Here is a 12,019-nt window from a genome sequence, read left to right on the forward strand (position 1 = left end):
AACGGTCAGCTCTATGGGATTTTGATGGGAAAATAAGTCAGTGGAAACTTAGAATAAGAATGGTTGTTTCTTGCTGGGTCTTTCCGTTGAAAATGGTTTTGTGTTTTCCATGATGTGATGCTCACTGAGATGACGTCGTTCTTTAACCTTCATTCTCATAGCTGTATAGAGGAAAAGTGACCGTGCTTTCAAAATGGGGCAGTTAGAGGCAGTTATTGGATTGACTTGATTGTTTTTTTTAAGATAAAAAGATTTATAGCTCTTACTGTATTGGTTTTTAGGAAGGGGAAATGTCACTGTTGGTGTCAATGTCAGTGGTTTTCTGTTGTTGTTTGGGTACACTGTCTCCATGGTTGCTGTTGAAAAAGCATGAGCATGAATCATTATCATTGTGTATTTGTTCTGAGTTATCATCCTTTGGGGCAAAAAAAAAAAATACAAAGAGTCTTTTCAATAAGAGCGAATCTAAATTTACTTGCGGAAAGTGTTAACAGTCTGTTTATGTGCACAGTTTATGAGTTATTTGAAATACTGACGTGCGTCATTTTTGCCTGCTCAACATGTGAAAACCATTGCTACTCAGTAAATTTGGCAAATCTTAGTAAAAAGATAAGATTATGAATTGTCAAATCGAATCAAACATTTAAGGTTGCAACTAGATAATATTTTCATAAGTTCATCCGTTGATGTCTTTCATCCATTAATAATCTTTATTTTAACAGGAAAAGATACTGAGAACAAGATTGATGAAAATGATGAAAAATGATTCAATCTTTTAATCATTTTCAATCTTTTAATCATTTTCAACTTCAGGATTCAGATATCAGCAAATTAGTGCATTCAAGAAGCAAAACACAGCAAATATTTGTCATGTAACAGAAAATGTGTTAAAGTGAAATATTTTACGCCGAAATGTTCAGTGCAACCTGAGGCGTAAACATTTTGTTTCTTTGTTTGTTTTTTGAGTTTGAAGTAGCATTTCTCTTTACTCCAAAAGGCTGTGTGTCTTCGTAGGACACCTGCACAGTTAGCTGTCGCCTCTAACAAAAGAAGAAAAGGTTCTACTCTAGTCAGGATTCAGTCCTGTCTTGCACTGCTGCTTCATCCATGGCTACAGACACACAGGGAGTCACAATCAGTCACAGCATGTAGACCCTGTCCACTGAAATTCCACTAAACTATTTAAATGACTACTGAACTGCCTCTGCACAGATGAAGGAAAGTGTGTCAGAGCTAATGAGATGGTGCCAGCGGGCAGAAGACAGTAATAACCCTGCCGTACTTCCTATTGTATTATTTGAACTTTCTTGCTTTGATCACATTTTTTTTCTGTACCTGTGTGAATTAAACATTTTGTGGCAGTTTCACAGAGGCACAAATAGAGCCAAGTCAGTGTTGAACTGCGTCTAACCGTTTTGTTCGAGCAGAGCTGTGTTATTCTGGTTACATTACTGACAGTGTGTTCGATAATATGACAACGTACGGTCCTAAAAGTGAAAATAATAGATCTCAAAGGAGGAATTAAGTCAAACCTAATTCTGATATTAAAGAAAAAAAAAAAGAAACTGAGATTTGGTCAGTGGTGTAGACGACTGAAGTCAGATTAATGAAAAAATTCATCATGTTCACTCCCTCATTTGGAGGTAACTTTCACTAAGTGCCAAAGTTTTAAATGAAAGCACACTGTTCTACTGTGTGTGTGTGTGTGTGTGCTCAGGTATGCTTTTGCATATTTGGGTCTGTGGCTGCTGAAATTATGGCCATTTGGCTGTTTGCACATGGAGAGTGCATACACCAACAGTCTCTGCCTTTAAGGGCAAATTTAATTTGTTAACAGTAAATTAATAACAGTGCACCTATTATCATAACACATGCTGTGACCCTGTCCTCTATGTTTTTTTTAATGGAATAATACACTCCATATAAAGTCTTGCATAACCCAGTGGGAGGATGGATTAAATGGAGACATTATTTTAACCGCTTTGAATGTACATAACAACTTTCTTTTCTCCAAAGCGGATATATTTTGACAGGAGCCCTCCGCCTATCAGCCCCTCCAAAGGCTTAGTGTTTTGACATCCTGTGCCACAGCTGCCCTTTTATTATTTACCTTTGGATTAGACACGGCAGCTCAAGTCCTTCTCCTTCATTTAGTCTCCGTCCTTCCCTGAGGCTGTGCTGCCGAGTGCCAGCTCTTTAGCCTCCATTTTGGCTGTCACCGCTCCAAACCAGCGCCGTTAAATCGGTCAGCTGACCGTGCCTGTGAAAAAATGTGTTGTTAGAAAGATGTCAGTCACACGTTAACAGCAATGTAAATGCTAAATGTGAGGAAACAGAACTGTGCTGCAAAAACAGTTTATCGTGCATATGTCAGAGCTTGTAAGGTTTTTATCACACATCTCAAGGGCACTTTTAAATCTAAATATGTGTGTATTATTTCCCCATGCAGGTTAGATCAGCTCAACAGTTTTCAAAAATCTAGGTGCCATTTTGATGAATTTTGCTGTTTAAGAAAGTTACTCAAATGTTATTTCTCTTATGACTAATAGCAGGACACAGGACACTAGGGCTTACTACTGTGAGATGACAGATGTCCCGGATCCTTTGGGGGTTAGAGGGAATTTATATTTGCACTATTGAACAAACACAACAAAGGTTTTGAGGGCAGAGAAATCTCCCTACAAAACACGTGAATGTTTGACTTCATTCTATGTATTCACCTCAGTCAAGTGTTGGCTGCACCTAAAGATATCTCCAACAGGACCACCCTATAAGAAAGTTTCAACAGATTCACACTCAGAAACACAAATGGCAAAATACTGCACTGTGCAGCATTTTACATGCAGTTCTAAACAATAATGAATTTTGTTGTGCAGCTTCAGTGGGTGAATGTCAATAGATGGTACTCTGCCAAAGGGACTGTGCAGCGAGCATGAGATAATATTTTCCTGTCACATTTCCCTGAAGGTTGTCTTTCATTCTGGGCAGTTTGTATCGAATGGCTGCCACAACACACAATGTGGAGCACTTTCAAAATGTAAGAATGACGTCATGGACCTGCAAGACCTCACTGTGTTTACAGACACAGTCCTAAACTCCTTACAGTGCCGTGAACGCTCTCGTTTGTCATACCGAGGGTCCCATGTGGGAATCACACCTTACACAATGACAGTGATGGACACTTTCTACAGAATCGCATGTGTAAAAGATTTCCCCGTTACTTCCCTTGGCCTTCATTAACATTCGTATTGGAGGAGGAGATGAGCCCATGCAAGAATCTCTAAGAGGTTGTTTGCTCTGAGAACAACACTCGCAGCTGAGCAAACACCGCCAACATCCTACACACACACTGAGACACACACTCAGAGTTTCACAGTCAATGCCCTGTGCCTTATACATGCATAATCAGGATATAAGCGGATGTAAATAGCAAGTGGTAACTAGTATGTTACCACATATTCAGAGAGAGAAACTGATTCATTGATTGATCTTGGTTAGTTCGATGCAAATCAGTTTATCTCTAATCTGTGTTGACCCTCACTGTGAGACACCATATAGAAATCCTAAAGAAATGTTTCATCATGTTTGTAACACTTGCCTTGAAAATGTGCTTTAAACTGTGAGAATGCAGCACTTTGTGACACATTTCATGTATCATAATGAAATGAAAGTTTTTGAAATCAGACGTCTTCCACACAAATAGTATAGTGCTACAATATTCTTAATACTATATGGCTACGAACAGTTAAAGAGCCTGGAAAAACCTGTCAGTCTTAATATGTTGTTAAACTGAATGTGTATGTATCAATTTCTTACACAAAGCATTTTTTTGTATTTATTACATTACAGTCTACTTCTATATATGGGTGAATATTTTGTCTTTATTCTATATTTTGCCTTCAGTACTTATCCCCATACTTATTCTGTCCCGAAATGCTGCAACACTCAAATTTCCCCCTTGGGAATCAATAAAGGATTATATTATCTTTTATCTTAATTAAAAACACATAGCTCACAGATTTGGAGCAAAACTTTCCACTAAATCTGAGCAGGCTCTGAACACTGGGGGACCTGTTTCTTTCTGTCTTTACGTCCCATGATTGTGTATTTCAGTGGGTGAAGGCAGAGGATAGCAGAGGGTTGGAGGGGGAAGTCAGGATGGGGTGACAGCCAGGGACACTTGATGTAATGGAAACTGTCCCTCTGCAGATGTTCACCTCTGACCTCCTCACAGCTCCAAACAATGCAATCTTTTATCTGAAATATGCCGTAGCCCTTTCAGTGTACCACTGAGCGAACGTTTGTGTGTGTGTGTGTAGGGTTTGTGCATGTGCATTGAAGTCGGAAGTTCATCCATACCGCTAGCTGAGTTAGTTTGTTGTCGTCTAACAGTAATAACTCGTGGATCAGCAGGCAGCCGGGGTCTGCCCAGGTTGCAGAGGGCGTGCTGTAATCACATGCCACTTAATAGAAGAATAAATCAGTTTCATTTTGTGAAAAAGATTAAAAATGAACTTTTTGCTTAGCCGACAGACACGAAACCACCAACTTTGACAGCTGGCACTTAATTTCATAATATTTAAAAATTTACTCTAAATCTGCAATAACCCATATTTTTCTTTTATATTATTGAATTAAATGACTTTGTGAAAAATAAAGAATTCACAGAAAATTATTATTCAACTCTGTGGTTATCTCCAGTTCTAGGGAGTATTTCAGCTTCTTTTAATTCATTATTTTGGTTTTATCGTGCACGATTTGACTATCAGCAGCAGCAGCAGCAGCAGCTTCACTGTCCAGTACTAACACAGCAGACAGCCAAAGTTAGCGGCTAGCTGCTGAATATGGAGGATGGCATGTAGTAGCTTTTTCTCAGGAGAGACTGAAACAGAACTAACAGGGGTGTAAATATTGTACTAACATGAGCCATGTGGTCAGAAAGACAATTCCAAACAAATGCTTCTGTCGCCAGATATATAAATAGGCAACTGTTTGCTAACATGTTCCCTGCAGCAACTTTATAAGGTGATATTTTGGTCAGTTTTTGCTTTGCCACATCCATCCATTTTCTATACCCCTTATCCATCAGTGTCGCGGGGGAGCTGGAGCCTATCCCAGCTGACTATGGGCGAGAGGCGGGGTTCACCCTGGACTGGTCACCAGTCAATCGCAGGGCCAACACACAAAGACAGACAACCACACACTCACACCTAGAGGCAATGTAGAGTAGCCAATTAACCTAATGATCATGTTTTTGGTATTGTGGGAGGAAGCCGGAGTACCCGGAGAAAACCCACGCAGGCACAGGGAGAACATGCAAACTCCACATAGAAGGGCCCAGACCGGGATTCGAACCTGGAACCCTCTTGCTATGGGGTGACTGTGCTGCCCTGCTTTGCCACATTTCATCCCAAAAGTAATTAATTCATTTAAGTGAGACTATATTCATTTACAAATGTAAACTTGAATATAAACACTGTTGCTATACACTGAGAAGCTTTGCTACTAGATATGTGAACACTAGTCAACACAAATGACTTTGTCATGGTTTAAAGCAGTATTAAATGATCTTTTAGGCCACTCGGGGGGAGTGGAACAAGCTGCAAATACAGCATCAGCATGTTATTGCCCTATAAAGCTGATGTGGGGAACATAACAACAAGCAGGCACATAGCCACACATCCATCAGACACACAGCAACACCATTCTTTTTTTTTTTTTACAGTCGTGAACTCGAAATGTGTCAAATATGCACTCTCATTTTATATATTTATATAAAAAATCTTATTATGTATATTCTATTATCATGGTAGCATTACATTATGCACAATGATGTGTGTGGAGATCCTCCTTCCAGAGGAAGGGCAGAGGTCACATCCAGGACAAAACATGACACTGGTAGAGATTCTTACTAATGGACACTTTGACAGGCTGCCCGTTTTAACCTTTGAGTCATCCAGTTCAGAAACATTTAGAGCATCTTCAGAAGATCAGGAAACCACCACCAAGATCAAGATGCAAGTTAAATGAACTGAATTTACTTTGGAATTTAGACATTCATGACTTGTCTAGTCAGTCGTGCTTCTTTGTGAGGCTGTGTTATGTTGACCTCTCTAATGTAAAAGGTTGGATGCCCCGGTTATTATTTAAAGCTATCTTAAATGTCAGTGAAGCATGCTTTTGTTTATTTGTTTATTTGATAGGATCAAACCAACTGGCAGAATGACATGATTTATCATTCAGCATGGTGCAATCTTAATTCTACTTAAGCCTAAAGGATAAACTTTCATGCTAGCCTTTTTCACTCTTTACATCTGCAGCTACATTCAGGCACATTTCTGTCACGCACCTTTTCACACACGCCTTCCAGAACAGATGGGAGTGTTTAAATGGGAGCTCTGACTGACAGTGACACGCACAGATCTGTGTGGATAAATCTGGCACAAATTTCGTCATATACAAGCCAGGATCCTCCCTGGACAAATCAGTGCCAACATCTATGTCTTTTGTTTTCTGTTTGTGTTTCTTTGTGTGTCTGGGTGTGTGTGGGCAGGTCGCTTGTTTGGGTTAATCCTACCCTGGAGTCACACTCTCCTTCTGATAACCTCTGTGACTTGCTGGCACGTCTCTTTCTTTTTCACGTCCTCCATTCTAAAGAAGCTCTCTGCCTGCTGTTTTTTTTTTTTTTTTCTTGTTCCCTTCTTTTCCCATGTTGAGGATTCATTTGTCACAAAGACTTCAATAGGTCTACTTAAAACTATATTGGTGGTCTGTTATTACTAATAAGAATTATATTTTTTTGTAACTGTTTTTGCACACTTCTTGCTTTTTGCAACCTTTTTCTGTTCTTGTGAGCTGCCACGACAAGTGAATTTCCCCACTGCGGGATCAATAAAGTTCATCTTATCTTATCTTTATCATTTAGATGACACTGTTCATATAATTTCTTCCAGCTTTACCCAAACTGATCCTCCTACCAATGAAAACATCTTATAGTTAGATTTTCAGCAGTCAGTTATGTGGTTTTCTTCATTCTATTTGCATGTTGTTTATGATTGCTCAGAACAGAAGTGATGGAGACTGAGTGTAGCTCACTCCCAGGCCACACCCGCAGATAGTTCCTTCGTCTTCACGGAGGCTGGAGGCTGAGCTTGAGGTTTAAAGAGTGTGACACACACTGAATCTCTGACATTCCAGACATTTTTTGGTTTCCCACCTGCTGTCCTCCTGGACACAAACAGGGTTCGATCAGACTGACTGGTCCCATCCCACTTAGGCAATCGCCACTGAAACATTAGTCTGCGCAGAGCCACAGCTGGAGGGTGTTGCTGCCCCTAAGTGGAGTTGTTGTGAATTACAAGTTGAAGATATCCATTTGTATTAACAAACTTGTGATAAAATGCTACTGACTTACATCAGATATTTATGAAACAGCTGTTTTGTCCCCCCCTTTTATATACCTCACCAAGTAATCAAACTACATGAATTCATTTCTCTCATCTCACTCTGATGCTGATGTTCTCCATTCTGTCACTGGACATGTTCAGAATGGTTTTTTTTTCTTTCTGTGATTTATTTTTTTCTTTTATTTATTTAATTATTAGGTTTAGCATTTATTCCATCAGTCACATATCCAGCACCACTGCCAGTCATTTAGTTTCTGAAGCAGTTGCTTAAAAAAAGCAGCCACCTTGAAAATGACTTAATGTTATTGATGCATATCAGTGGCTTAATAGGCTGAATTACACTGAATGTGGGATAATAATGACTCACTGCTCCACAGCCTTTCTTGGTTGGTTTTTACAATAAGAGCTTATAAAAGTACTCCTGACTGAACATGGCCTCAAAATATAAAATGAAAACATCTCATAGGAGGAGCGGAAGAGTGAGGAGGAAGGGAGGAAGGGAACACAGGCTTCATTGATTACTTGCCTGCTGGCTACAGCGTGCATGTGTGTGAACGTCTGAAAATGTGCATGCGTGGTATACTATTACCTGAAAACAGGTCCTCTCTGTTGACCTTTATATCCCGCCCACCCAAATTTCTGCTTTAGGGTTGGTGAAGAGGATGTGCCAATCAAACCTACTGGGGAATAGGTTTAAAATATGCTTTACTGACATACACAAACACAGAGAAAAGCATGTTAAAAGCTCCTCTGAGTGGCACAGATTATCTTGTGCTGACAGAACTAGTCAAAGTGTCGTCAAAGTGTCTAAAGATAAGGTCCAAAGTTCAACGTTGTCGTTGATCTTATCAGTTTAGCACACTGGGGGGCATTTGTTTTCAAAAAATTTACATTTGTAAATTAGAAAGTCTTAAAAAAGTTTAGATTATTTCATTAAAAAGAAAAAACTGCATCTCTGGTGCCTCATAAATGAGTTCTTGTGTTGTTCTGGCACAAAAACTCTGGCCAGTGAGCCAAAACCTCTTTCGCTCTAATTGGCAGACTGGACCAACCAACAGACTGGACAACTACACTCAAACACACACGTAGGATTTATGAGCACACAGAAACAGGACTGAACATATGTGACAGCTCTGACCATCACGAGCATCAGGTAGTCACATTACAGAGATGCTACCAACAGACATAGACATACCAACAGACAAGATAGCCAGTCATTTGTTTTATCGTTTCTTTTGTCTGTCCTGCAGAGCTGCCCTTTCAATGTTTGGCACAGACGGCTTGTATGGATTCATTCTGACTGTTGTCTGGCATGCAGACAGCCCTGTTTTGAGACTGAATACCTTCTCATTGACATTAATATTTCTAATGATTCTGTTGCAGCTATATTTTCAGTGATCCTGTAAATTTCGAGGCTTAATTTTGTTCTCTCTCTATTCTTTATGAAATGTAGATTTGGTCCATCCATCCCCTATCACTGTCCATTATTTTGATCTATTTGCTATCGATTTGACTTATTTGCTGTCTTGTAAACTGGTTGTCAGGCACTTTCAGCCCCAACTTGTGGTGTTAAGCTGATGCTGCTGACTGCGGTTAGGACGGCTGTCCTGTGTTGTCATCCTGATATCGTTTATTGTTGATGTGACAGAAAATGTAGTATTTTCTGTTGAGATCTTTAATTGGCCTAGCTTTTTCTTTTTTTTCTTTTTTTTTTTTTGCCAAGCTAATATACAGTATTTACATGTAGTCTCTGACACTGCTGAAACACTCAACAAGTTGGGAACTACTGGTTTAGAGCTACTGGTTTAAGTTACATTTCCTCAAATAAGGATGTTAATACTCTGAATAAATGTTTTCACGATACTCACCTAGAAAGTAACATTATGTGTAGATGACTATAATTTACTTGGGCAGTGTCTAGTTAGGTCACTGAATCTAAACCTTAGGTTGTTGATGGTTTGAACTATTCTTGACACTGGTCTGTATGCCTTACTAATAATGACCACCAGGTGGTGACAGAGTGCTAATATGTGTGAACAAGGCTTTATTCAGGTTCATTGTTGATTGCCATGTGGTTATATGTCCATTTACCTGTGTCTCTTCTGTTGTGCTGATTTTGACGTCACTACAATCCTAATAAGGTGATGCACAAATTATACTTCTAGATTAAGGTACATGGAACACCAATGTATGACTTAATAATAATGTGGAATATGAGAGCATTTCAAACACCAAGCCACTGATTAAAATTGACTGAGAATTCATATAGTCCCACTCATAATGTGACCCCGTCCTGTGACTTCCCAGCTGTCTCCTGAAGACACTTAAATGGTTATTTATGTGAATAAATTCAGTGGATCCCCGTGCAATAGTTTGTGACAGTAAACCAATTAGAGTTTATTGTTTGGGCGGTTGCTAGGTAGAGCGGGAAGTGAGAGAGAGAGGTGAAGGGTGAAAGGGTTACTCTTCCTGGAATCCAGAGGCCCTAAATGGGGTCACCACATATAGAAAAAGGGTCTGAAAATGCTCATAAGAATGTGGCGGCTTTTCACCAGCTTTACACAAATGCCTTTAATGCCTGATAGCGGCCATGTTAACAGTCACTTACATCCTTTCAGTTTATTCATACACTCAAATTCAACCAATGGTTGTAGTTTAGCAGGTCACAGCTTAGTAAACTTTATCTATTTTTCTGTCCCTGACATCGTGGTATTACCACCACTGCTTAGAGACAACGGCTTCATATCCAAAACCTTCCTGATGTTTATATATTTTTAAACATTACAAGTTTTATAAACAATAAGATCTTCACTCAGAATGAATGCTGATGTTGCTCCATGTTTATTGTACAAGCTTGCCCCTAACAACTTTACAAGATGATAATAATGGGAACAAGGGAAGGGAAAAGACGTTCTGCGTCCTGATGGTGCCTGATGGCAGTCTTATACCAACAAGCTACAGCTGGTGAGTCAGAATTTGTGGCTGATTACATGTCATCTGGAACTACCACCTGAAAACAAAGTCTCATGGTTTTATAAAACTTTTTCTTGAAAAATGAGTCTGTTGATGTGAAAATGATATAGCAAGGGGGAGAAGAAAGTCAGTTTGCTAAAGGGACTAAAACTGTGGCCAAATGCGACATGTGAACCTGGTCTCATTATCTCTGCTTCCCCTGCTCTCGTTTGCTGGACAACCATTTGTGTTGGAGATCTAAAAATGAAAGAGGATGTTTTCTATACTGGGAGCTTAATGTTTGGTCACATCCAGGTTTGGGATATTTAAAGTAGTTGGTTTAGTTCAGAAATTCCTTAAAGTCCAAAGGTATGTTTACTGGGGGACTGTTCCCAATTACCTAGACACATTCATTTGAAGACACTGGAAAAACACACAAAGGCTCCAAAAATGAAAGAATGGGTCAGTGCAATGGTGGAAATGGCACCTTACAAACACATGTCTAATAGAATATTACAATAAGAGGGAAGAGGATTCTTTCTGGCTTAAATTAAAATGGAAGATTGATCTAGACTGATATCTATCTCCTCTGTGACTTAACATTTGATGTTTCCCCCTGGTGTTGATCTGTCTTTTTTTCCCCCTTTTCATTCTGGCTTTATCTTCCCCCCAACAAATTTCTCTCTCTTCTTCAGCCCCTCTAGCCCATCCTTACCCCATACCCCTGTAACCCTGGCTAATCCATGACTAATCAAGCTTCTCCTCCTGGGGGCTTTTCTCCTTCACCCTTAAATTTTAAATCTTAAACCTATCATCTGCTTCATTAGAGACCACCCCACCCTTTTCCTCCCTCAACTGTTTATGAGTAATACCCCTTTCACATTGGACAAAAAAATCCCCACTAACTCCCACTAACATCCGGCTTTTGTCGTCGCTGGTAAAGAGGGTTTGTCTGTTTGTTTGTGTTTGAAAAATGCATACACACACTAGTTTTGGTATAAAATTAGGATTACAACCCCGGAGAGTCATATCACAGGACAAAAAGTGACGATGTCAGCTTTATCGTGTGTCTACTCACACTCCTAAAGCTTAGCATTTTGGGCTTGGGTCACTACATTTGGTTCAAGTTTCATCTTAATCCCAAACAAACTATTATATTTTTAGAGCTTTTCTCAATAAATGTAGTGTTATAATGAATTGCATCTAAACATGTATATTGTGACCACGCCCCCATATGTTTAACTATGAGCTTGAACAAACACCTCCACCCGATGGTCCTCAGCAAGACTCCATCCCTCATCCTGGACCTCACCAAACATTTAGAGAAGCACAATACGACAGAACAGGCATCCCTTTGTCATCACCAACATGGGGCCTCACTCCCTCTCTCCCTGATCACTGAGCTGCAGCAGACAGAAAGTCCACGCTCTATAAATGCTTGCACTCAACTTTTTGTGTTTTGTTTTGATTTTGACCTTAATTTTGAGTCAACTTTCAAATGTTATCTGTTAAGCCATTTCGATTCATCACCTCCCCTGAAATAGTAGAATTTAAGATTTTCAACATGCATTTATGTTCCGACAAAAGCAAATCTGAACTTCAAAAGTTAAGTCCCAGTTGATTGCAGTTCAGTTTGTTTTATTTCAGTCAACAGTGACTGG

General features: G+C 39.5%; 1 protein-coding gene across 2 annotated transcripts in view; it reads left to right on the forward strand.

Moving 5' to 3' along the window:
* col15a1b (collagen, type XV, alpha 1b) overlaps nt 1–12,019 on the forward strand; it is a 46,774-nt gene that overhangs the window by 3,587 nt on the left and 31,168 nt on the right. The gene's annotated exons all lie outside the window — the stretch shown is intronic.

This window comes from Scatophagus argus, chromosome 13, assembly GCF_020382885.2.
Source record: "Scatophagus argus isolate fScaArg1 chromosome 13, fScaArg1.pri, whole genome shotgun sequence".
In the NCBI taxonomy this organism is placed as follows: Eukaryota; Metazoa; Chordata; class Actinopteri; family Scatophagidae; genus Scatophagus; species Scatophagus argus.